Source organism: Ambystoma mexicanum, chromosome 12 (assembly GCF_040938575.1).
Source record: "Ambystoma mexicanum isolate Mex_15411 chromosome 12, UKY_AmexF1_1, whole genome shotgun sequence".
NCBI lineage: Eukaryota > Metazoa > Chordata > Amphibia > Caudata > Ambystomatidae > Ambystoma > Ambystoma mexicanum.
Window position 1 is genome coordinate 871,316,755 of NC_090936.1, and position 27,731 is coordinate 871,344,485.

The window sequence follows — 27,731 nt, forward strand, 5'->3', positions numbered from 1 at the left end:
TTTATCCTGGTCCTGTTTATGTTCCCACTCTGGGTTTACTACGTCTCTTTTATAACTGAGCCGTGTCTTGCTTCGTTTTTCTATGACCAGTCTGATTTCCATTGACAGCATAAGAGCTTGATTCACTCTAATATGGCTGCCACCTTTTTTTCGCATGGAACAACATTTTGGAGGTAGTTGAAATAGTCGAGGGAGTATGCCTGCCTTCTTATTGAGACTGCGGCCTGTGTTCTCCTTACGCGACCATGCTCTCAGGGAAGCGTGAAACGCGCTGTGTTACAGGATTTCCCTATGGCGTCCTGCCCTTGTCTGTTTTGTGTTTGCTGTTTTGTCATTTTTGAAATAAATTTGTCTCTATTTTTGGACACAAGTTTTTGACTTCAGCTTTGGGAGCATGGGAGATGTTATATGCCTCTTCTAGAGTGCGTTTTTTTCCTCTGTTTGTCTGGAGATATATATATATATATATATACACACACACACATATACACATACATTACATGGCCTGCGGTAGCGGCCATGTAGTTATGGTTAAGTTGCTAAACCCATAGGAAGAGCACGTTTTGGGCGGCTTATAACTTCACTCCGCCTGGACGAATCCTCACCGAACTTTGCAAAAGGAGTATATGGCCCACTCTGAATTTTTCTGCAATGTTTGGTGAGGTTTGGTCAAGGGGGGGCAAAGTTATGGGGGGGTCCCAAAATTTCTTTTTTTCCCATAGACACAATGGGAAAAAACTTTGCTCACTCCTACAGCCCAAACCGCTGGACGGATTTTCACCAGATTTGCGGCAGGAGTCATGGCTTGGTCCCGAAAGTGTACTTTTGTTAATTTGGTGTAAATCCATCCAGTAGTTTTTTATTAAACAACCAAAAGGTAAGGCAAAAAAATTAGTGATATCTATGTCCGCTCTGCGGACACACTTCCCTGTTCGCTCCGCGGACAGGACACCGATTGGTTAATCGGATTGCATCATGTCCGCAGACACGTGACGTGTTTGCTGATTGGTTGGCGTGAAGCATGAGGTGCGTCAGATTTTTGGAAATGCCCGCCATCTTGGATCTGCGGATATCGGCCGGTGTCCGCGGACATCGCGGTAAAAATATATTAAAAAACACAACATTGCACTTGTCAAACTTATCAAATAATCTCTGTGGAGGTGAGGGGTGATGAGGATGGGATGGAATATGGCTGCAAGAAGCAAAAAACGGGTGTTTCTTACTGCAAAAGTCTGCGAACAGTTTGGATGTTCGCGAGCAGTCCTGTGAAAGTTTGCGGACACCTCTGCATTACTGGTTTGGTGAAAAGCAGTTCTTCGATGGCTTATAACTTTGGCGCCACTTAATGGAACTACATGTAATTTTGCAATTATATTCCTGACCTGATATAGAATGAGTTTGCAAAGTTTGGTGGGATTCTGTCCAGAGGGGGCAAAATTAGAGGGGGGGTCCCAAAATAATGTAAAGGCTTATAAATGAGGTGCCATTTGACGAATCTACACTTAATTTGGCAAACTGATAATACATATAGATATAAATGTATTTGCAAAGTTTGGTGGGATTTTTTCAAGAAGGGGCAGAATTAGAGGGGGGTCACAAATTATTTTAAAGGCTTATAAATGTGGTGCCATTTGACAAATCTACACAAAGGTTTGTAAATAGATTATAGAACTAGATTTAAATGTTTCTGCAAAGTTTGGTGGGATTCTGTCAAGAGGGGGCAAAATTAGAGGGGGGTCCTAAATTATTTTAAAGGCTTATAAATGGGGTGCCATTTAACAAATCTACATAAAGGTGTGCAAAAACATTATGGAGGTAATTCATAGAATTAAGCGACAGCCGCGTGCGCCAAAACCCATTTTGACGCACAGCATATTCATGGATACCAACATCCATAATCGGCCGTGATGCAGGGTGGCGCTGCAACCCTGCAGCAGTGTCAGTTAAGCCCCCAACCCCGCCCCGTGTGCCAAAAACATTGCACAAATCCAGTACATGGCGCAAAGGCCAGTGGACCAGCAAATAGCCCCCCAACCACGTAAACGTGTGTAAAACTCCCTGCGCACCCCTCGGAATACGCGTACCCCGCTCGCACCAGCGAAATCGCATGTAAAACTCCCAGTGCACCCCTCGGAATATGCGTACCCCACTCGCGCAAGCGAAATTGTGTGTAAAACTCCCAGCGCACTCCTCGGAACAGGTGTACCCCGCTCGCGCCAGCGAAATCGGGTGTATAACTCCCTGCACACTCCTAGGAATACGCGTACCCCGCTCGCGCCAGCGAAAACGTGTGGAAAACTCCCCACGCACCCCTCGGAATACGCGTAACCCACTCACACCAGCGAAAACACTTGGAAAAAGTCCCCCCTGTGGAGTGGGCTGCCTGCAGGGCATGCCCAGGGTGGATGGGCTTCCTGTGGGGCATGCCCACGGGTGATGGGCTGCCTGCGGGGCATGCACAGGGGTGATGGGCTGCCTGCGGGGCATGCACATGGGTGATGGGCTGCCTGCGGGCCATAGACTGGGGTGATGGGCTGCCTGCGGGGCATGGGGAGTGTGGATGGGCTGCCCTCCCGGGTGTGCCCCCCCATACCCCACAGGAAGCCCACACCACAGGGGACCACCCCACATCCCCCCTGGCCATGCCCCGCAGGCAGCCCATCACCCCAGTCCATGCCCTGCAGACAGTCCATCACAACTGGGCATGCCCCACCTGCAGCCCATCACCCCTGGGCATGCACCTGGGAGCCCCGACACATGTCCCCCACCCCAACTCCCAAATTACCCATGCCGTGAGAGTCTTAAAAGATCCACCATGGCCATGCATAAATGCACAACAGAGCCACACAGTGGCAACACATGACTGAGGCAATGTTCATTGAGACATGCACAAAACCAATGATAGTACACAACACCAATCATGAAGTTAAAAGAAATGTATTAAAAAACATAATGAAATAACAATTAAAATCAAACTTGCAAATTAATAAATAATGAAAGCTATTACCAAAAAAAAAGGAAAATCCAATGAAAAACAAAAATCCACGACATGAAAAAAGAAACGTGGTCCATCGCCAATGTCAATATGAATTAAATAAACCAAAAGAACTATATACAATGCAAGCCCAAAGGGTCCATGATCCCCAACAAAAGGAAACCTACAAAAAAGTCATATGAATAAAAAACTATCTACATAAAGTGAAGCAAAGTCTGTGAACTCCAAAAAAATGATAAAACAAAGGAAACCTAACGCTAAAGAACTATGTACAAAGGCGGCGGGCAAGTCCTACGGCTCACTTTTTGATGTTCCGGGCCAGGGCATCATCGAACTCCACGTTGATGTTCCGGAGGCGGGCCTCTTCCCTGGCCTCAATGCCCGCCTCAATGCCCTGCGCATGCAGTTCTCCGCCCTGACCATAGTGAGCCGTGCCTCCTCCACCCGCCGCTGCTCTGCATCTATCTGCTGGCCCAACTGCTGCCACACGGAAGACATTTCCAAGCCAGGGTCCTCCTGCCAATGCCTGCCCCTGTGATGTTGATGGCCCCGAGCCATCATCGCTCCCACCCTGAGCCTGCTGCTGTGCATGTGCCCTGCCTGTCGATGCCTGCTCGTCCTCCTCTTGCTGGGGTCCAGTTGGTGGGGTGGCCACCCCTGCTGGACCTCCGACTCCCGACTGTGGCAGGGATGTGTCCTCCACCAGCCTGGCCGCTGGCTCAGAGGCAGCTCCACAGGGTGCCCAGATGATACTTGGGCAGGAAGATGGTACAGATGGCACAAAGGATGACTGGCGCATAAGGGGTTCAGTTGAGGAGGGGCTCGCTAGAAGATCCAGCACGCGGATGAACCCAGCGCTGGTGACCTGTCCTAGTAGGCTGACGCGGTCAATGAGGTATTCAAAATGACGTGCATTGTCCTCATGAGAACTCTACACGTCATCCCGGATACCATGTTGACGCAACACCACCCCAGCTAGAACAGGCTCAATCCGGTCACGGATTGCTACGTCCGCAGGGAGAGGAAGGCCAGTTGTTGTTTGCCCATCCCATCCCTGAAAATGGTTCTGGACGAAGGCATCCCTGCTGGTGCGGTATGATGCAGTCACAGGATCGGGGGACAGGCTTACACACAGGCACCTCCGCGGCAGCCTACGCTGCCTCCTGTCCCTGTCCCTGGACTGCACCACTAGCACCAGTGGAATCCCCCCCCTCCAGGCCCAGAGCGTGGGCCTTCCACGGCCTCTTCCTCAACCGAACACCCACCAACCTGGATTACTCCATGCCATCTTCCTCCATAGGCCCCTGTGGGGGCTCAGCTGCCCCAACCGCTGCCAAGGAGTCCACCACAGCCTCTTGGACCTTTCCCCGGCAGCTGTGGCCATGGACACGGCCCCAGACTCCTCACTCCCGGAAGAGATGACTACGTGGGAGGAGGGCTGGGCCTTGCATCTTCGGCTGGCGGTGGGATCCCTGCTGCTGTGCTCCACAGCAGTGTCCCCGCCCTCTTCATCAGTGGACGCTGCAGACGGGGAGAGACAGAACACAGGCATCAGGGCACTGCACAATGGTCGGATACACACATGACAGTTGCACATGTGTGGCAGTGTCAAACTTCACAGATGGCATCACACTCCCCAACACTCATTTGAACCCACACACATGCACACATTAATAGGAATCGTGCAGCAAGCAGCAGCATCCATCCATACACACACACCAGCATGAACATCCGAAGGTTGGCACGGCATCACAAGCAACATGGGGAGTGCTGAACACATGCACACACACCAACAGACAGACATGCATCTGTACATCTCCACCACCTGTCACGGTACAATCATGGGCAACTATGTCACATCTGCCAATCGGGTTCCTACATGTCTCTGCCACATGCATCCATGGCGTATCACAGTCGCACACATGTCAAACACACACACACACCTGTATGCCATGCACGTACATGAAGGGGGGTGGGGGTGCAGGGGAACATGATTTGGACAGGAGTGGGGGCCTGCTGGCAGGTGCCCCACAGTGCTAGGGGGTGGGGGTGCAGGGGAAGATGAGTTGGACATGGGTGCGGGCCTGGTGGAGGCTGCCCCTGCACTGCTGGGGGGTGGGGGTGCAGTGGAACATGAGTTGGACATGAGTGGGGGCCTGCTGGCAGGTGCCCCATAGTGCTGGGGGGTGGGGTGCAGGGGAACATGAGTTGGACATGAGTGGCGGCCTGCTGGCAGGTGCCCCACAGTGTGGAGGGGTGGGGGTGCAGGGGAACATGAGTTGGACATGAGTGGGGGCCTGCTGGCAGGTGCCCCACAGTGCTGGGGGTGGGGGTGCAGGGGAACATGAGTTGGACATGAGTGGGGGCCTGCTGGCAGGTGCCCCACAGTGCTGGGGGTGGGGGTGCAGGGGAACATGAGTTGGACAGGAGTGGGGGCCTGCTGGCAGGTGCCCCACAGTGCTGGGGGGTGGGGGTGCAGGGGAACATGAGTTGGACATGGGTGGGGGCCTGGTGGAGGCTGCCCCTGGTGGCTGGGGGGTGGGGGTGATAGGGGACATGAGTGGGGGCCTGGTGGAGGCTGCCCCTGGTGGCTGGGGGGTAGGGGTGATAGGGGACATGAGTGGGGGCCTGGTGGAGGCTGCCCCTGCACTGCTGGGGGGTGGGGGTGGTGGGAGGCATGGGTGGGGGCCTGGTGGAGGCTGCCCCTGGTGGCTGGGGGGTGGGGGTGGTGGGAGACATGGGTGGGGGCCTGGTGGAGGCTGCCCCTGGTGGCTGGGGGGGTGGGGGTGGTGGGAGACATGGGTGGGGGCCTGGTGGCTGGGGGGTGGGGGGTGATAGGGGACATGAGTGGGGGCCTGGTGGAGGCTGCCCCTGCACTGCTGGGGGGTGGGGGTGGTGGAAGACATGGGTGGGGGCCTGGTGGAGGCTGCCCCTGGTGGCTGGGGGGTGGGGGTGGTGGGAGACATGGGTGGGGGCCTGGTGGAGGCTGCCCCTGGTGGCTGGGGGGTGATAGGGGACATGAGTGGGGGCCGGCTGGCAGGTACCCCACAGTGCTGCGGGGTGGGGGTACAGGGGAACATGAGTTGGACATGGGTGGGGGCCTGGTGGAGGCTGCCCCTGGTGGCTGGGGGGTGGGGGTGATAGGGGACATGAGTGGGGGCCTGGTGGAGGCTGCCCCTGCACTGCTGGGGGGTGGGTGGGTGGGAGACATGGGTGGGGGCCGGTGGAGGCTGCCCCTGGTGGCTGGGGGGTGGGGGTGGTGGGAGACATGGGTGGGGGCCTGGTGGAGGCTGCCCCTGGTGGCTGGGGGGTGGGGTGATAGGGGACATGAGTGGGGGCCTGGTGGAGGCTGCCCCTGCACTGCTGGGGGGTGGGTGGGTGGGAGACATGGGTGGGGGCCTGGTGGAGGCTGCCCCTGGTGGCTGGGGGGTGGGGGTGGTGGGAGACATGGGTGGGGGCCTGGTGGAGGCTGCCCCTGGTGGCTGGGGGGTGGGGGTGATAGGGGACATGAGTGGGGGCCTGGTGGAGGCTGCCCCTGGTGGCTGGGGGGTGGGGGTGGTGGGAGACATGGGTGGGGGCCTGGTGGCTGGGGGGTGGGGGGTGATAGGGGACATGAGTGGGGGCCTGGTGGAGGCTGCCCCTGCACTGCTGGGGGGTGGGGGTGGTGGGAGACATGGGTGGGGGCCTGGTGGAGGTTGCCCCTGGTGGCTGGGGGTGCAGGGGGACATGCGTTGGTGGGCAGTAGTGCAAGTTGACATGTGGGTTGGCTGGGGGGCATGGCCATTGTGGATGGGGTGCCTGCAGGACATGTGCAGGGTAGGCCCCTGTGGTGTGGGCCACCTGCACGGGCCGTGGAGGGTGTAGAGGCAACACCTGGGAGGACCCACACGTGCAATTCACATGTGGTGCTCTCCGCGCACCCCTGTAATACACGTACCCTGATAGAATCGCATGTGATACTTTCTGCGCACCCCTGAAATACACGTACCCTGCTGATGTCGCATGTGAAACTTCGCACGCACCCCGAAATACACATAGCCATGACATTCGCGTGTGGAACTTCCTGCGCACCCCTGATATACATGTACCCTGCTGATTTCACGTGTGAAACTTCCTGCGCACCCCAAGATACACGTAGCCAGGACATTCGCGTGTGGAACTTCCCGCGCACCCCTGATATGCATGTACCCTGCTGATTTCACGTGTGAAACTTCCCGCGCAACCCAAGATACACGTAGTCAGGACATTCGCATGTGGAACTTCCCACGCACCCCTGGAATACACGTAACCTGCTGATATCGCGTGTGGAACTTCCCGCGCACCCCTGGAATACACGTACCCTGCTGAATTCACGTGTGAAAATTCCTGCGCACCGCTGATGTGCACGAACCCTGATGGAATCGCGTGTGGAACTTCAAGCGCGCCCCTGAAATACACGTACCCAGCTGAAATGACGTGAGGTACTTCCCGCGTACCCCAGTGATACACGTAGCCCGCTTGCCGTGCTGGTACAGGGTTAGCGCAGCCCTTTGCGCTGGATTGGGGATTTTGATGGCTTTTCCCTGCGTGAGAGGCGTTCTTGGGGGCGTAACTGGCGCTGCTGCAGGGTCGCTGCGCCACTGTGCGCCACGGCTGGTTTTGGTAGCTGGAATCCATGAATACGCTGTGCGCGGAAATGAGTTTTGGCGCACACGGCTGGCTCAGGGATTCGCACGCACACACTGTGCGCCAGCCGCGTGCGCCACTTGTGCGCTAAATTCTATGAATTACCCCCTTAATGTTTTTGTCTCATTGTATTTTGTATTTACATTTGTATTTTACCTTATATTTGCTGTATTGATGGAACTTAGCCTCTTTTGCTAGCATTATATGTATTATAGTGCTATCAATTCATTACTTTATGGGTCCCTTATCTCTTTAAGGGTCTTCTGTTTAACAACATTGTTATCTGTTCTTCCCTGTGACTAGCCATGGCTGGACATAGTTGATGGAATTCTTAGTTACATTTATCCTGGTCCTGTTTATGTTCCCACTCTGGGTTTACTACGTCTCTTTTATAACTGAGCCGTGTCTTGCTTTGTTTTTCCATGACCAGTCTGATTTCCATTAACAGCATAAGTGCTTGATTCACTCTAATATGGCTGCCACCTTTTTTTCGCATGGAACAACATTTTGGAGGTAGTTGAAATAGTCGAGGGACTATGCCTGCCTTCTTATTGAGACTCCAGCCTGTGTTCTCCTTACGCGACCAAGCTCTCAGGGAAGCGTGAAACGCGCTGTGTTACAGGATTCCCCTATGGTGTCCTGCCTCTGTCTGTTTTGTGTTTGCTGTTTTGTCATTTTTGAAATAAATTTGTCTCTATTTTTGGACACAAGTTTTTGACTTCAGCTTTGGGAGCATGGGAGATGTTATATGCCTCTTCTAGAGTGCGTTTTTTTCCTCTGTTTGTCTGGAGATATATATATATATATATACACACACATATACACATACATTACATAGCCTGCGGTAGCGGCCATGTAGTTATGGTTAAGTTGCTAAACCCATAGGAAGAGCACGTTTTGGGCGGCTTATAACTTCACTCCGCCTGGACGAATCCTCACCGAACTTTGCAAAAGGAGTATATGGCCCACTCTGAATTTTTTTGCAATGTTTGGTGAGGTTTAGTCAAGGGGGGGCAAAGCTATGGGGGGGTCCCAAAATTTCTTTTTTTCCCATAGACACAATGGGAAAAAACTTTGCTCACGCCTACAGCCCAAACCGCCGGACGGATTTTCACCAAATTTGCAGCAGGAGTCATGGCTTGGTCCCGAAAGTGTACTTTTGTTAATTTGGTGTAAATCCATCCAGTAGTTTTTTATTAAACAACCAAAAGGTAAGGCAAAAAAATTAGTGATATCTATGTCCGCTCTGCGGACACACTTCCCTGTTCGCTCCGCGGACAGGACACCGATTGGCTAATCGGATTGCATCATGTCCGCAGACACGTGACGTGTTCGCTGATTGGTTGGCGTGAAGCATGAGGTGCGTCAGATTTTTGGAAATGCCCGCCATCTTGGATCTGCGGATATCGGCCGGTGTCCGCGGACATCGCGGTAAAAATATATTAAAAAACACAACATTGCACTTGTCAAACTTATCAAATAATCTCTGTGGAGGTGAGGGGTGATGAGGATGGGATGGAATATGGCTGCAAGAAGCAAAAAACTGGTGTTTTTTACCGCAAAAGTCCGCAAACAGTTTGGATGTTCGCGAGCAGTCCTGTGAAAGTTTGCGGACACCTCTGCATTACTGGTTTGGTGAAAAGCAGTTCTTCGATGGCTTATAACTTTGGCGCCACTTAATGGAACTACATGTAATTTTGCAATTATATTCCTGACCTGATAAAGAATGAGTTTGCAAGGTTTGGTGGGGTTCTGTCCAGAGGGGGCAAAATTAGAGGGGGGGTCCCAAAATAATGTAAAGGCTTATAAATGAGGTGCCATTTGACGAATCTACACTTAATTTGGCAAACTGATAATGTATATAGATATACATCTTTTTGCAAAGTTTGGTGGGATTGTTTCAAGAGGAGGCAAAATTAGAGGGGGGGACCCAAAATAATGTAAAGGTTTATACATGAGGTGCCATTTGACAAATCTACACTTAATTTGGCAAACTGATAATACATATAGATATAGATGTATTTGCAAAGTTTGGTGGGATTTTGTCAAGAGGGGGCAGAATTAGAGGGGGGTCACAAATTATTTTAAAGGCTTATAAATGTGGTGCCATTTGACAAATCTACACAAAGGTTTGTAAATAGATTATAGAACTAGATTTAAATGTTTCTGCAAAGTTTGGTGGGATTCTGTCAAGAGGGGGCAAAATTAGAGGGGGGTACTACATTATTTTAAAGGCTTATAAATGGGGTGCCATTTAACGAATCTACACAAAGGTGTGCAAAAACATTATAGGGGTAATTCATAGAATTAAGCGCACAGTGGCGCACGCAGCTTGCGCACAGAGGGAGCGTGCGCCAGTCTGCGACAGCCGCGTGCGCCAAAACCCATTTTGACGCGCAGCATATTCATGGATACCAACATCCATAATCGGCCGTGGTGCAGGGTGGCGCAGCGACCCTGCAGCAGTGTCAGTTACGCCCCCAAACCCGCCCCGTGTGCCAAAAACATCGCACAAATCCAGTACATGGCGCAAAGGCCAGTGGAGCAGCAAACAGCCCCCCAACCATGTAAACGTGTGTAAAACTCCCTGACCAACCCTTGGAATACGCGTACCCCGCTCGCACCAGCGAAATCGCATGTAAAACTCCCAGTGCACCCCTCGGAATATGCGTACCCCACTCGCGCAAGCGAAATGGTGTGTAAAACTCCCAGTGCACCCCTCGGAATACGTGTACCCCGCTCGCGCCAGCGATATCACGTGTATAACTCCCTGCACACTCCTAGGAATACACGTACCCCACTCGCGCCAGCAAAAACATGTGGAAAACACCCAAAGCACCCCTCGGAATACGCGTAACCCGCTCACGCCAGCGAAAACACTTGGAAAAAGTCCCCCCTGTGGAGTGGGCTGCCTGCAGGGCATGCCCAGGGTGGATGGGCTGCCTGTGGGGCATGCCCATGGGTGATGGGCTGCCTGCGGGGCATGCTCAGGGGTGATGGGCTGCCTGCAGGCCATGGAATGGGGTGATGAGCTGCCTGTGGGGCATGGGGAGTGTGGATGGGCTGCCCTCCTGGGTGTGCCCCCCATGCCCCGCAGGCAGCCCACACCACAGGGGACCCTCCCACACCCCTGGCCATGCCCCGCAGGCAGCCCATCACCCCAGTCCATGCCCTGCAGGCAGCCCATCACCACTGGGCATGCCCCGCATGCAGCCCATCACCCCTGGGCATGCACCTGGGAGCCCCGACACATGTCCCCCACCCCCATTGATGGGCACCTGCCAGCAAGCCCCGACTCATGTCCCCTCACCCACCCCCATTGACGGGCACCTGCCAGCAGGCCCTGACTCATGTCCCCCCTCACCCCCATTGACGGGCACCTGCCAGCGGGCTCCAACTCATGTCCCCCCATACCCCCCACCCACCCCCAATGATGGGCACCTGCCAGCAGGCCCCGACTCATGTCCCCCCCATTGACGGGCAACTGCCAGCAGGCCCGGATTCATGTCCACTCTCCTCCCCATTGACGAGCACCTGCCAGCAGGCCCCGACTCATGTCCCCCCACCCACCCCCATTGACGGGCAATTGCCAGCAGGCCCCGACACATGGCCCACCAAACAACATGATCTAACAAAACAGACCCATTGCCCTAATGCCAACCCAAATACCCCCTGCCCCCAGTACAAGCACGCAACCATCCACTGCAGCCACTCACATATTACCCATGCCATGAGAGTCTTAAAAGAACCACCGTGGCCATGCATAAATGCACACCAGAGCCACACACAGGGGACCACCCCACACCCATGGCCATGCCCCGCAGGCAGCCCATCACCCCAGTCCATGCCCTGCAGGCAGCCCATCACCACTGGGCATGTCCCGCATGCAGCCCATCACCCCTGGGCATGCACCTGGGAGCCCCGACACATGTCCCTCACCCCCATTGATGGGCACCTGCCAGCAGGCCCAGACTCATGTACCCCCACCCACCCCCATTGACGGGCACCTGCCAGCAGGCCCTGACTCATGTTCCCCCTCCCCCCCATTGACGGGCACCTGCCAGCGGGCACCAACTCATGTCCCCCAACCTCCCCCACCCACCCCCATTGACGGGCACCTGCCAGCAGGCCCTGACTCATGTCCCCCCTCCCCCCGTTGACAGACACCTGCCAGCAGGCCCGGACTCATGTCCACCCTCCTCCCCATTGACGGGCACCTGCCAGCAGGCCACGACTCATGTCCCCCCACCCACCCCCATTGACAGGCAATTGCCAGCAGGCCCCGACACATGGCCCACCAAACAACATGTCCTAATAAAACAGACCCATCGCCCTAATGCCAACCCAAATACCCCCTGCCCCCCAGTACAAGCACGCAACCATCCACTGCACCCACTCCCAAATTACCCATGCCATGAGAGTCTTAAAAGAACCACCATGGCCATGCATATATGCACAACAGAGCCACACAGTGGCAACACATGACTGAGGCAATGTTCATTGAGACATGCACAAAACCAATGATAGTACACAACACCAATCATGAAGTTAAAAGAAATGTATTAAAAACATAATGAAATAACAATTAAAATCAAACTTGCAAATTAATAAATAATGAAAGCTATTACCAAAAATAAAAGGAAAATCCAATGAAAAACAAAAATCCACGACATGAAAAAAGAAAAGTGGTCCATCGCCAATGTCAATATGAATTAAATAAACCAAAAAAAAAGAAAACCATTGATCCATGGGAATTGTAAAAAAAGAAAGTATGTACAAGTCTTGAACTATATACAATGCAAGTCCAAAGGGTCCATGATCCCCAAACAAAAGGAAACCTACAAAAAAGTCCTATGAATAAAAAATTATCTACATAAAGTGGAGCAAAGTCTATGAACTCAAAAAAAATGATAAAACAAAGGAAACCTAACCCTAAAGAACTATGTACAAAGGCGGCGGGCAAGTCCTACGGCTCACTTTTTCAATGTTCCGGCACGGCATCATTGAACTCCACGTTGATGTTCCGGAGGTGGGCCTCTTCCCTGGCCTCAATGCCCGCCTCAATGCCCTGCGCATGCAGTTCTCCGCCCTGACCATAGTGAGCCGTGCCTCCTCCACCCGCCGCTGCTCTGCATCTATCTGCTGGCCCAACTGCTGCCACACGGAAGACACTTCCAAGCCAGGGTCCTCCTGCCAATGCCTGCCCCTGTGATGTTGATGGCCCTGAGCCATCATCGCTCCCACCCTGAGCCTGCTGCTGCGCTGCCGTGCATGTGCCCTGCCTGTCGATGCCTGCACGTCCTCCTCTTGCTGGGGTCCAGTTGGTGGGGTGGCCACCCCTGCTGGACCTCCGACTCCCGACTGTGGCAGGGATGTGTCCTCCACCAGCCTGGCCGCTGGCTCAGAAGCAGCTCCACAGGGTGCCCAGGGTATACAGGTGATACTTGGGCAGGAAGATGGCACAGATGGCACAGAGGATGACTGGCGCATAAGGAGTTCAGTTGAGGAGGGGCTCGCTAGAAGATCCAGCACACGGAGGAACCCAGCGCTGGTGACCTGTCCTAGTAGGCTGACGCGGTCAATGAGGTATCCGAAATGACGTGCATTGTCCTCATGAGAACTCTACACGTCATCCTGAATACCATGTTGACGCAACACCACCCCAGCTAGGACAGGCTCAATCCGGTCATGGATTTCCAAGTCCGCAGGGAGAGGAAGGCCAGTTGTTGTTTGCCAATCCCCTCCCTGAAAACAGGTCTGGCCGAAGGCATCCCTGCTGGTGCGGGATGATGCAGTCACAGGATCGGGGAACAGGCTTACACACAGGCACCTCTGCGGCAGCCTATGCTGCCTCCTGTCCCTGCCCCTGGACTGCACCACTAGCACCAGTGGAATCCCCCCCCTCCAGGCCCAGTGCGTGGGCCTTCCACGGCCTCCTCCTCAACCGAACACCCACCAACCTGGATTACTCCATGCCATCTTCCTCCATAGGCCCCTGTGGGGGCTCAGCTGCCCCAACCGCTGCCAAGGAGTCCACCACTGCCTCTTGGACCTTTCCCCGGCAGCTGCGGCCATGGACACAGCCCCAGACTCCTCACTCCCGGAAGAGATGACTACGTGGGAGGAGGGCTGGGCCTTGCGTCTCCGGCTGGTGGTGGGATCCCTGCCGCTGTGCTCCACAGCACCGTCTCCGCCCTCTTCATCAGTGGACGCTGCAGACGGGGAGAGACAGAACACAGGCATCAGGGCACTGCACAATGGTCGGATACACACATGACAGTTGCACATGAGTGGCAGTGTCAAACTTCTCAGATGGAATCACACTCCCCAACACTCATTTGAACCCACACACATGCATACATTAATAGGAATTGTGCAGCAAGCAGCAGCATCCATCCATACACACACACCAGCATGAACATCCGAAGGTTGGTACGTCGTCACAAGCAACATGGGGAGTGCTGAACACATGCACACACACCAACAGACAGACATGCATCTGTACATCTCCACCACCTGTCACAGTGCAATCATGGGCAACTATGTCACATCTGCCAATCGGGTTCCTACATGTCTTTGTCACATGCATCCATGGCGTATCACAGTCGCATGTAATACAATAAAGAGCAAGATGATACGTGTTGTTTACTTGCCTCCAACCCCCTCACACAGGAACTCTATAAGGTTTTCCAGCATCACTAGTCCTGAAAAAATGGACCGTCTGCTATAACTAATTTACACAAATGTCTGACAAGTTTATTATTCAAATAATTCAAACTGAATTTAAACAAAAAACACTACCCTCACCTAACACAGTGTACTAAACATTAAAAAACAAATATAAAACAAATATAAAACATCAGATAACTTATTTATACGACACAGAAGATATCACATAACACACAAAAAAATCTCAATGTGTCACTAAAACAACAAGCATCCCAACATGTTTCTGTTCTTAACTGCCCAGTTCAGGCGAACATTCTTCAGGGGATAAATTTAAAAGCATCCACTAATCTCTTCCACACCGTGTTGAAAGGGTAGATTCAGGCACCCAAGAGGGTAAAAGGAAAACAACCTCCAAGCCTGTAAAAATAAAGGAAAGGAGAAACCTAATGAGTTCCAAAGAGGGAAGGAAGTACTACAAAATGTAAAAGGAGGCATGGCACAGGGATTATGCCACACTCACAAGGGTCCCAAAGGGCACCCGCAGATTTACCTTTAAATGGTGAAACTTCAAAGCACGTCACAGGATGACAAATTTGCTGGTTTCCCTCCAAATGAGAAATCAATACTTCAACAAAGCGTCACAGTCCGCTAGAGTATCGCCACACCTAAGTAAGACAAAACCAATACACAGAGACCACATGCTCTGTTATATCCAGAAATCACACTGGCTTCAATACCACTGCACATAAAATCAAGGCTCCAAATAACAAAGTGAATTACCTCCACAAATGTAGGGATCAAGACTGCAGTTCACGATTCAGTAATGAACAAGTTGAAATGGAAACATCCATACCATCAAGCAATAAAGTACAGAGTCAATCTGGAAAGCAATGGGAACATAACAGTAAACACCATTGATCTGGCATTACCAAAACCTCAGCTAACAACATACCGTCAACGTGCACTAGGGGGCAAACAGAAGGGGGTGCTTATATTTCACACACGTGAGGAGACCATGCATTATCTAATGTGTAAAGATAACTACTCAGCGTCCATGCTGTCCAACCTCCACAACGTAAAAGAAACGCGGAAAATGGATAGCCACACAACGTGTGTAAAATAAGTGTAAAATAAAGTACCCCAACCACCAAAAAATGCAAAAGGTGTCGCGACATGGAGACAATATCATGCACAAAGTCACATTCAAAGGCGAAATGCTGGTAGCGTGCTCACCTATACACACGGCGGGGTTTATTCACTCCACTTGCAGCATTCACACATACTCGGCCAGCACTCGATTCAGAGGAGTCATGGCTGCTGCACAATCTCAAAGCATCTATGGTTGCGCAGCAACACAAAGAAAGGACTCTGTTAAAGCGTCTATGGTTGTGCGGCAACACAAAGAAAGGACTCTACTTCTCGAAGTTACTCAGGAGTACAACAACCAAGGGGGCCATATTGGAACAGACCCAGGATCAACTGGTGTGGAGGAGTTTAGTGGACACTCAGCGCATCAAAAAGATGTAAATTGCACTAACTTCATCAATTGAACTAAAAACCAAATTGTTCGCCAAAAATGGGGTGCCCACATGATATATGTATCACACAATGTCCAAAATTATATTTGGCTAACCAAATGCCAATCAATGCTTTCATTGAGCCCTAGCACATTGCTTTGTAATTTGAAAATAATTTTTTGCTCTATATTCAATAATTTTCGATCTGTTTCAATTTTGGTATTTCCATGCACCTTTTTCAAAATCAGCCATGTGAAGTCATTGAAACCATGTTTCTTTTCAATAAAATGTTTCACAAGAGGGGCAGTTATCACTTGATTCTTGATACAGCTGCAATGTTCCACCATTCAAACTTTACATTGCCTATATGTTTTTCCCACATAATGTAGGCCACATGGACAGGTGATCAGATATACAACATTAGCTGTGTTACAATTCGTCATTTCAGTGAAGACCCACTTAACATCAGGTAGAATTTGCAATAATCTAGTTTCTTTTGTTTGTCCACACATGCTGCAATTCCCACATGGAAAATGTCCTTTTACTTCAGGCAAACCCCACAGTCTAGTTTGCCTAACTTGTGGTATCTGCATTTCTGTCACATCATTTCTGATCAGAATATTTCGTAAATTCTGGCTTTTTCTGAAAGCCACTAGGGGAGGCAACACTTCTTTACCACGATATATTTTCTTCCAAGTTTTCATCACAATGTTTTTGATTTTATAGGACAAATTTGAGAAAGTATTAACAAATACAGTGCCAATCTTTTTAATTGGCCTACTACTTTTCTCCAAAAGTGCTCGCGATTGTTATTGTAAGCTCTTTTTGAAGCATTTCTTATAACTCTAGGCGGATAGCCTTTGGCCAACAACTTGTTGGTCAATACATCCGCACTTCGAGCAAAATCATCTTTAAGACTACTATTGCGCTTCAGCCTCAAAAATTGTCCAAATGGCAAATTGTTCTTTAAATGTTTAGCATGGTGGCTATTGAAGTGCAATAAAGAGTTCTTATCAGTAGTCTTATTATAGGGCTTCACTTTTAAAGAACCATTGTGATGGAAAATGGTGATGTCTAGAAAATGAGTCTCACAATCACATATAGACCCAGTGAATTTCAGAAACCGATTTTGTTGGTTAAGCCATGTCACAAAACAATCTGCCTCTTCTCTTGAGCCATCCCATATGATCAGTATATCATCTATATACCTCAGCCACTTCCTCAAATGATTGCTGAAAGGGTTGGTGGCTGGGTATATTACTGCCTTTTCAAAATACTCGACATAAAGATTGGCTAAATTCGGGGCCATGGCAGCACCCATGGCTGTACCCTCAATCTGTTGAAAGAAAGAACCCTGGAATTGGAAAACATTTTTTGTCAGGGCAAACTCCGTGCACCACAGAATGAAAGCATTACTCACAGGATGGCCATCCTCTCTATTCATCAACACTTCTTCAACCACCTCAAGTGTGGCTCTTTGGGGTATCACAGTGTACAACGATTGAATGTCCAAGCCTATCAGCAAGGACTGGCCCGGAATAAACTCAATGTTTTCCAATTTATTAATAGCGTCAGTGGTGTCTCGCAAATAGCTTTTCATTTTCAAAACAGACGGTCTCAAATAGAAGTCTGCAAATTTGGACAAAGGTTCCAAAATCGAATTCACACCAGACACTATGGGTCTACCAGGGGGGTCAACAAGTCTCTTGTGTACTTTGGGCAAGATGTAAAAAACAGGTACTCTTCCTTGATCCCTGATCAGGAATTCAAATTCTTGCTTACTAATCATTTCGGCATCAAAAGCTGCAGTCACCTTTTCTTTAATAATTTTTTTTGAGTTTGTCAGAGGGGTCATTAGCCAGTCTCAAGTAACTCACATCATCAGATAGCAGTCTTTCACATTCTCTTACATAATCACTACGGTTCATCAACACAATCGCTCCTCCCTTATCTGCTTGTCTAATAATCAGGTTCTTGTTTTTTGCTAACTTTAGTGCCGATGCTCTTTGTAACCTACTAAAGTTGGAGTTGCGAGACTTTTCGCCAGACTCCAACTTAAGAACCTCTGCCAGCACCTGTCTTTCAAAAACCATAGATTCGGCAGTATGAGAGTGACTGGGAGCACAGAACGTAGATGTATTGCGCAACCCACTGAGATTATTACTGGTATAGGCTTCATGTTCACTGAAGTATTCATTCAACTGTACCTTGCGCATACATGCGAAAAACTCTGTTCTAAATTCAAAAGGATCATGAGATTTAGTAATGACAAAATTGAGACCCTTATTCAGGATGTTTTCCTCTTCCGAGGAAAGGACATAGGAGGACAAATTTATCACCACCGATTCCTTGTTCGACTCCTTGTCCTGACCTGGTTGTCCCAGTCCCCCCGATTCGGGCCTTGTCCTAAAAAAGGCATCCTTTGTCTTTGTCTATTGCCCCCTCTAGGACCTCTTCCTCTTCCTCTACTCATACTGGCCTGAGCTCCAGGGTCATTATCTCCTGTCGTACTTTCTTCACTAGAACTATAGGAAGTATCTCGAAAATGTACCCGTCTGTTGTTTCTCGAAGATTGAAATGTATTACCAAATTTGTTGTATCCGCCTAGAGTTATAAGAAATGCTTCAAAAAGAGCTTACAATAACAATCGTGAGGCACTTTTGGAGAAAAGTAGTAGGCCAATTATAAAGATTGGCACTGTATTTGTTAATACTTTCTCAAATTTGTCCTATAAAATCAAAAACATTGTGATGAAAACTTGGAAGAAAATATATCGTGGTAAAGAAGTGTTGCCTCCCCTAGTGGCTTTCAGAAAAAGCCAGAATTTACGAAATATTCTGATCGGAAATGATGTGACAGAAATGCAGATACCACAAGTTAGGCAAACTAGACTGTGGGGTTTGCCTGAAGTAAAAGGACATTTTCCATGTGGGAATTGCAGCATGTGTGGACAAACAAAAGAAACTAGATTATTGCAAATTCTACCTGATGTTAAGTGGGTCTTCACTGAAATGACGAATTGTAACACAGCTAATGTTGTATATCTGATCACCTGTCCATGTGGCCTACATTATGTGGGAAAAACAAATAGGCAATGTAAAGTTCGAATGGTGGAACATCGCAGCTGTATCAAGAATCAAGTGATAACTGCCCCTCTTGTGAAACATTTTATTGAAAAGAAACATGGTTTCAATGACTTCACATGGCTGATTTTGAAAAAGGTGCATGGAAATACCAAAATTGAAACAGATCGAAAATTATTGAATATAGAGCAAAAAATAATTTTCAAATTACAAAGCAATGTGCTAGGGCTCAATGAAAGCATTGATTGTTATTTGGTTAGCCAAATATAATTTTGGACATTGTGTGATACATATATCATGTGGGCACCCCATTTTTGGCGAACAATTTGGTTTTTAGTTCAATTGATGAAGTTAGTGCAATTTACATCTTTTTGATGCGCTGAGTGTCCACTAAACTCCTCCACACCAGTTGATCCTGGGTCTGTTCCAATATGGCCCCCTTGGTTGTTGTACTCCTGAGTAACTTCGAGAAGTAGAGTCCTTTCTTTGTGTTGCCGCACAACCATAGACGCTTTAACAGAGTCCTTTCTTTGTGTTGCTGCGCAACCATAGACGCTTTGAGATTGTGCAGCAGCCATGACTCCTCTGAATCGAGTGCTGGCCGAGTATGTGTGAATGCTGCAAGTGGAGTGAATAAACCCCGCTGTGTGTATAGGTGAGCACGCTACCAGCATTTCGCCTTTGAATGTGACTTTGTGCATGATATTGTCTCCATGTCGGGACACCTTTTGCATTTTTTGGTGGTTGGGGTACTTTATTTTACACTTATTTTACACACGTTGTGTGCCTATCCATTTTCCGCGTTTCTTTTACGTTGTGGAGGTTGGACAGCATGGACGCTGAGTAGTTATCTTTACACATTAGATAATGCATGGTCTCCTCACGTGTGTGAAATATAAGCACCCCCTTCTGTTTGCCCCCTAGTGCACGTTGACGGTATGTTGTTAGCTGAGGTTTTGGTAATGCCAGATAAATGGTGTTTACTGTTATGTTCCCATTGCTTTCCAGATTGACTCTGTACTTTATTGCTTGATGGTATGGATGTTTCCATTTCAACTTGTTCATTACTGAATCGTGAACTGCAGTCTTGATCCCTACATTTGTGGAGGTACTTCACTTTGTTATTTGGAGCCTTGATTTTATGTGCAGTGGTATTGAAGCCAGTGTGATTTCTGGATATAACAGAGCATGTGGTCTCTGTGTATTGGTTTTGTCTTACTTAGGTGTGGCGATACTCTAGCGGACTGTGACGCTTTGTTGAAGTATTGATTTCTCATTTGGAGGGAAACCAGCAAATTTGTCATCCTGTGACGTGCTTTGAAGTTTCACCATTTAAAGGTAAATCTGCGGGTGCCCTTTGGGACCCTTGTGAGTGTGGCATAATCCCTGTGCCATGCCTCCTTTTACATTTTGTAGTACTTCCTTCCCTCTTTGGAACTCATTAGGTTTCTCCTTTCCTTTATTTTTACAGGCTTGGAGGTTGTTTTCCTTTTACCCTCTTGGGTGCCTGAATCTACCCTTTCAACACGGTGTGGAAGAGATTAGTGGATGCTTTTAAATTTATCCCCTGAAGAATGTTCGCCTGAACTGGGCAGTTAAAAACAGAAACATGTTGGGATGCTTGTTGTTTTAGTGACACATTGAGATTTTTTTGTGTGTTATGTGATATCTTCTGTGTCGTATAAATAAGTTATCTGATGTTTTATATTTGTTTTATATTTGTTTTTTAATGTTTAGTACACTGTGTTAGGTGAGGGTAATGTTTTTTGTTTAAATTCAGTTTGAATTATTTGAATAATAAACTTGTCAGACATTTGTGTAAATTAGTTATAGCAGACGGTCCATTTTTTCAGGACTAGTGATGCTGGAAAACCTTATAGAGTTCCTGTGTGAGGGGGTTAGAGGCAAGTAAACAACACGTATCATCTTGCTCTTTATTGTATTACATATATCTATATCCCCGTTGGTGGAGTAGGATGTCTTCATGTTAATAGGGATTCTTTATACCTATTTAAACGTATTAGTATCACAGTCGCACACATGTCAAACACATACACGCACCTGTATGCCATGCACGTACATGAAGGTGGAACCAGCATCCATGTGTCACACCCCAACCATGCCATAGTACATACACAGAAATGCTAACATGTGTGCGTCTCCACATGCAGTTGTGCATCATGCTTTGGAACACATACACCATTGATGTGCATCACACATGACTGGACTCGCATGCAGCACGGTCATGTCCCTGCACATGCACATCCATACATGGCCCATTTCAGACAAATGTCCAAGCTGCACACTCCTGGCACACCTCAACATGCACTGCGTCCAATAAGTATGCATGGACACTTACCGCTTGACTCCTGACCGGTCTGCCTCTCGAAGATCTAGCGGTAAAGCGCTGGGTTAATGTGTTCCAGGACCCTCATGCCGTTGGTGGTAAGGTGGACCTGACGCCTCACTGCAACTGCTGCTTCCAAGAGGCGCCGGGCCTTCCTGAGGGTCCTGGACCTGAAGTCCTCCCAGCGCTTACGGACGTGTGGTATGTCGCGGGTTGCCACCCCCTCCACGTTGATGGCAACCACAAGGTCCTTCCAGATCCTCTCCCGTCCATCCTTGTCGGCGTAGAGGGCATCATAATGCACCAGGACTTGCTCCACCAGGATGCCAACTTCTCCTGCAGTGAAGCTGGCAGCCCTGTGCCTCTCTGGCTGGGGGTTGCCACTGGTCTCCAATGGTGTTTCCCCCGACATGGCAACCCCATAGGCAGATGTGGGTGGGCAACTGGGTCCAGGTACTGGGCTATGGACCGATGGAGCTGCAGTGGAGAGTCTTCTGTTCCAGCAGGGGTGGTCACAGCAACTGGGCCCCTGCAGAAGGCTGACGTGCAGGCACCAAATAGCAGGGCACGTGGCCAGCAGGTGGGCAGGCAGCAGCAGATGGCTGCTGGGTGTCGGCTCAGGGCTCTGGGGGCAGGAAAATGGCCTTCTGGGCAGGAGCGTGGTCTTCCATGTGTTATCGTGTGGCCAGCTTTATACAGAGTGATTTGGCATGTGAAAAAACAGCACGTCAGCGTGCAATTCAAGGAAAGGCCCTTAGCGCATAAGCGTGTATGTGATGTAACACGCATGGGCGTTTCCCTCAGCACGGGTGCATCCGCATGTGCAATAACTGCACATCTGCGTGTGAATGCGTGCAATTCGAGGCAAGGCCCTTAGCGCGTAAGCGCATATGTGACGTAACACGCACGGGTGTTTCCCTCAGCACGGGTTAATGGTGAGCATGGCCCAGCAGTCCTGTGTATGTGCTGTTCGTGGAGACCAACGCGCGTGTTTACTCTGCTGGAATCACACGCGATTACTTCACAGCATTTGAAGTCCGTACCTCTTCTTTTGGCGGGGTGTTGTCTATGCGCACAAGCGCATGCGTTTTTGCTTTTTTTTAAAAAGCAAGGCAGGCGGTGAGTCGCGCACGTTATTTTTCCCACTGTTATTTTTCCCACTGTGGTTCCCCCTGTGCATCGCGTACCGTTTTTGAGGTCATAGTAGCCTGCGTGTTCCACGCGTTCATGTTTTTTGTGTCCCTGGGTGCCACACTGTACTGCTGGAGGTTTAATCCATGCACGTGGTGCTACCGGGGTCGCATGCACTTTTTTCTTTTGTGAAATTACACATTTTTGTTTTTATACTTTGTCCATTTTTGATTTTACTTTTTTTGGGGGGGGTGCCTGAGCGTTTTGACTCGTCATCTTTCCCCAGGGGTCACACACAGCCTTGCAGGAGCACTGGGGTACCTATTCCATCAAGTACCCTGACCCCTTCTAGCCAATTGCCCAGGACAATTGTTGAGTGGACCTCCCATAGCCTATTTTCCATCAGTGCCATGGTTGGGAGGTCACCAAAGGCTAAGGGCGGCAAAGCTGGGTGTCCTCCCAGGGCTGACGTGGTCAGGCACATGGGCGCGGAGACCAGGGAGGACGGGGAGTCCAGGGTGGCGGGTGGCTACAGGGGGGAAGAGGCAGGGGTGCCCCTCTGGGGCAGGATGCCCAGCCACGTGCTGGTGCAGACATGCCACCACCCACTGTGGCTCCTGGTGATGCAGCTGTTGCATCACAATCTGGCGCCCATATCACCCAACAGCAATTTACATCTGTCGTCATGGGCCTACCGGTGGTGGTAGCTGCAGATGCAGCTGTGGACACCTCCACCCGGGCTCTAGGTCAGGCAGCGCATGTTGCGTGACGAGGACTCCCAGGACGATTTCCATCTTGTCCGGAGGCTGGGGTCATGTGTGTCCACTGTATCTGTGACTGTGGCACACGTATCTGGGGCAGTTATGACATCTGCTGCCCCAAGCAGCCGGGTGGTGGTAACTGCAGATACAGCCAACACCACCTTGGCAGTGAGTCAGACCCAAGCCAGACCTTCTGTCCTCATACCAACACCCACTGCCTTGGTCCAGTCCACCAGCGCCACTGCCCCCACTGATCAGGGCCACATTGCCCACTCAACGTCAGTATTACCGGTCAAAAGGAGGAAGCATGCTCCTGCACAAGAGGCTGGGACCCCAGACACAGGTCCGGCCTCCGGCACGTGAAGGAAGAAGCCTTTCTGCAAGCAGCAACTGGACTTCCTTGTGGACTACGTGCCAGAACACCAACGCGATATGCTTGTGGGCCCACAGTGCCATACAAAGCATCACCAGCGTTGGGTCCACTGGCAGCATGTTGCAAATGGTGTGACAGCCATGGGATTCCAGGTGCACACGACTCAGGACTGCTACAAGCGTTAGAATGACCTCCGATGCAGTGCAAAACAAAAGCGTGACTCCAATTATTCCATGTCTCTGGTGACTGGTGGTGGGCCATCACCAGAGGAGGATGAACTCACTGAGGCGATCGCTTCAGAGTTCATCCCGGAAGAACAAATCCATGGAGTGGGAGAGAGGATGGATTATGATGCATCACCTGGTGAGTATTGACGCGTGTGACAACTTGGCTCCTTCCTTTCTTCAATCTCCCTCTCTACCTGTGGTTTGCACCAGGGGTCTGACCTCTCTGCCTGACTATACAAACGGCACTTGGCAGCTCTCGCCTACTGCATTTTCATTTTCTGCTACCACTTCCAGTGCTATGCTTATGACAACCAACTCATTTCCAGGTTGCCCTTGGGCAACTCTTCTCCCTCCCTTATTTCTGATAGCCTCATTGCCATTTGCAATTGGTGTACTGCAAACGATCTCTGTCTAAATGCCAGCAAGACTGACATCTTCCTCATTGGTACACCTTCACCATCCTTTCCCCTCACTCTCTGGCCAGTCCCACTTGGCCCTCCTCTTACCTCCACCTGCAAGGCCAACAACCTCGGGGTCAGCTTTAACTCAACACATTCCTTTTCCACACACATTTCTGATGTATCTTGAGATAGATTAACTTCATCACATCCTCAGGGGAACTGTGCCTTTCCTATCGTTCAACTACATGCTCACAGTCTCTCATGCTAGGTTTTACTCAAGGTTGGAGTACCGTGACAGGCTCTTCCAATATTCCACCTGCCTCCACAATCCACCCTATACCACTAAACCAGTACAGGACTGCGAGACTTGTCCTTGGCCTCATGCCCTTGGATCCTACCTTTCCAGCACTGTAATCTCTTCATTGCCTACCAGTAGATGCAAGGATGATACTTCAGACCATCTGCATTGTACACAATGGATTTTTGGGACTGGGTGCGAAATAGCTGAATAAATCCCTCTGCAAATTCCTCCCCTCTTGAGTCCTTTGCTCCTCCACCTCACAATCCCTCCAGGTCAGTTGTTAATTGAATAGATTAGCTGTGGGGCAGATCTGTGTGTATGGCTGGGTACTCCCTTTGGAACAGCCAACTGGGTATGTTGAAACTTGAGGAGAAACATCTCTGCTTCCGGTAGCAACTCAAGACCTTCCTATTTGCTCCTGCATTAGCCCCTCTTCTCCCTAGCTGAACAGTTTCCTCTGTCGACACTGTGTCTCTGCACACACTCTGTCCTTTGGGCCCAGGTACCTGCTCACCCTGCCTCCCTGCTGCACTGCCTCCATGCCTCCAATTGCAATGGATCCTGTGCGTGTACCTATACTGTCCCCCACTCTACTTCTGCACTCATCAGATTTGCCCTATCCAAATTATCTTGAACTTGCCAATTGTTGGCTGCACTGCCACCTTTTGAATGCCTAATCTATCATTGTACTACATTTTCCTTCTTTGGTCTCCTCTGTTTGGCACGTACCCCTTCTCCCACTTCCGGGGTCTTCAACCCTTTATCCCTCCTCCATGCATTTGCGTGTTCTCAGTGTGACTGTGCCCAGTATGATAGTTGTTTTGAATTCCTTTTCTCCCTTGTTCCACTCCCTTAGCTTGTTTGCACTCTGAGCCACTTGTGTACGAGTGCAATCTTGATGAGATGTCATTTCATGTCATATACATCCTTTGTCCTTGGTGCAGTGTGTCTCACCCTGACTGTGCTGGTGGCATTGGCTCCCCATGCACTTGTGCACAATCATGTTCCATGTTCATTCCATGTATGCCCCTAGGTCTCCTTGACCACCTGCTCATTGTAGTATTTGTCCAGGATGTTCCAAGTGTCATCTCATTTGGACAGCCATGTCATGCTCACTGTAGGTCTGTGTGTCATCACGCATGACTTCAGGCTGTCCACATCTGTATCATGCACATGGTCCCCCTGTTACAGGCCCACTGCCTATTTTTAACTCGTGTCTCATACATGCATGGGTGTACTATTGATGGTTACTCATCTGTCACCCATCATGTCCACTTCTCATCGGCTGTAGTGACATTTGAATGATGAAATGCAATAGATGCATGCCAACACTGTCTGCCAATGCATGTTCTTTGAGGAATATTTTATTACCATGCAGTGCCTCCCTGCTATTGCCCAGAGGGTGGGTGTTTCATGGAATCCATGCTAGATGGTGCATGCCATTTGCACATGATGGCTGGAATTGCCCTTACTCTGCTGTCATGTTTGGAGATTGTCATCACTATGTACATGTTGATGTTGGAATTTGAGGGGCTACACATGCACTGCACCGAACACACCCACTCCTGTGCCAAGTTCAGCCCTTCAACTTGCAAACACAATGCTGCTGTGTGATGGTGACCTGACATGTATGTACCCATGTCCCTCCTTTCACTGTATAGAAAGGCACTAGTGTAGGTGCCTCCTGTGACACATGTACTCTACAGTTGATGGTAGTTGAGTGCTGCACATGAACATGCATGTTACATGTATCATGGTGTGTTTGGTTTCATTTCTAGCTGTGGCTATTTCTGTCTTCCCACATGCTTATGCTAGGTGCCATCTCTTTGTTGCCATCTCTCATTTCTGCCTTGGATATGTGCCTGCTAGAGGTTGTGTGTGATGCAGGTGATGTACAACATGCAAAACATGTGTTGCCTTCACATTTTGCACACATCTTTTTCTGATTTTGGGATACCCTTGCATTGCAATGCCACTGGATGCATGTTGGGGTTTAAATTGCCTGTGACATGGCGGTTTCATTATTTGGCTGTCAATGTTGTGAACTGTATGTGTGTGGTATGTGCTACTGACATGCATGTCCTTGTTTCTTTTCTTTATGTTGCAGGTGATGACGCACTGGCGGCAGAGGATGAAGATGTTATGTTATGTTTATTATTTATAATGCGCGAGAGTACCCAAGGGTATAAGGGCACAGCATTTTCAAGAATTTTCGAAGCTTAGTTGCAGTCATCATAAAATATACATACAGACAATGAGGTAAACCAATGTTGTATACAAAGCAGCAGTGAGTCAGGTAGGAATTATATACATGTAAACAGGTAGGCACACGTGGTTACAGAGTGTGCGGGTAGCACAGCATTTAGTAATCCTAGTGGGCCTCTGATTGCAGCCATGAGACTACCTTGGAACGGAAGTTCTGGTAGGGCAAGTCCATTCTGAGCTTTGGAGGCAAGGAGTTCCACAGTTTGGCTGCTTTCAATTGGAAGCTGTTTCCTCCTATGGTGGTGCGTTTGTAGTTGGGGATGGATAGGCAGTCTTTATATGCTGTTCTAACGGGTTTTAGAGAGGACTGTCTGTGGAATCTATTGATCAGGTATGTTGGGGCAGCATTGTTAAGAGATTTGTGGGTGAGTGATGCCGTTTTTAAACGAATTTTATCTTTAGTGGAGAGCCAGTTTTTCTGTTGGCTGATTCCTGTGATATGTTCTCTTCTAGAGATGCCCAAGGCTGCTCTGAGAGCGTTGTTCTGGAGGGTTTGTATCTTGCTGGTGGTGGCCTTGGACGATCCCAGGTAGAGGTCGTTGCAGTAGTCGAGGTGGGACAGTATGAGGGCTCTAGCGAGTGTAAGGCAACTAGTGTCTGACAGAAATGGTTTGGCTGCTCGGATTAATTTGCATGTGTATGCCGTGGAGGATGCTAGGGAGCTCACTTGTCTTTTGAAGGAAAAGTTGGAATCCAAGTAGAATCCCAATGTTCTGACCTACTGTCCGACTGTGATGTTGTTCCCGTCAATCATAAACGAATTGTAGGCCGGGCCCAGTTTCCTTAGGCTGGACGTGGTACCTAGGATGATGAGCTCTGTTTTATCATCATTCAGGCATAGTCCATGAGTGGCCATCCATGCCTGGATGATGATGTATACCCTATTTAGCAAGGCCAAATCCTTTCCATAATCTCCAGAAAGCGGAAGGAGGATCTGGGTATCATCTGCATAGTTAGTGTAGGTGATACCGAGATGATCCAAATCATCGAAAAGGG

At 49.6% G+C, this 27,731-nt stretch overlaps 2 long non-coding RNA genes across 2 annotated transcripts; one reads left to right on the plus strand and one right to left on the minus strand.

Moving 5' to 3' along the window:
* Positions 1-14,278: 14,278 nt before the first annotated feature.
* Positions 14,279-15,204, minus strand: LOC138513066 (uncharacterized). Its single transcript, XR_011281686.1, has 3 exons — positions 15,110-15,204; positions 14,880-14,994; positions 14,279-14,746 (listed from the first exon to the last, which is right to left on the minus strand). It is a non-coding gene; the product is annotated as an uncharacterized lncRNA (long non-coding RNA).
* A 4,738-nt stretch (positions 15,205-19,942) lies between these two features.
* Positions 19,943-20,580, plus strand: LOC138513068 (uncharacterized). The gene is made up of 3 exons (XR_011281687.1): positions 19,943-20,037; positions 20,153-20,267; positions 20,401-20,580. It is a non-coding gene; the product is annotated as an uncharacterized lncRNA (long non-coding RNA).
* The last annotated feature ends 7,151 nt before the right edge of the window (positions 20,581-27,731 follow it).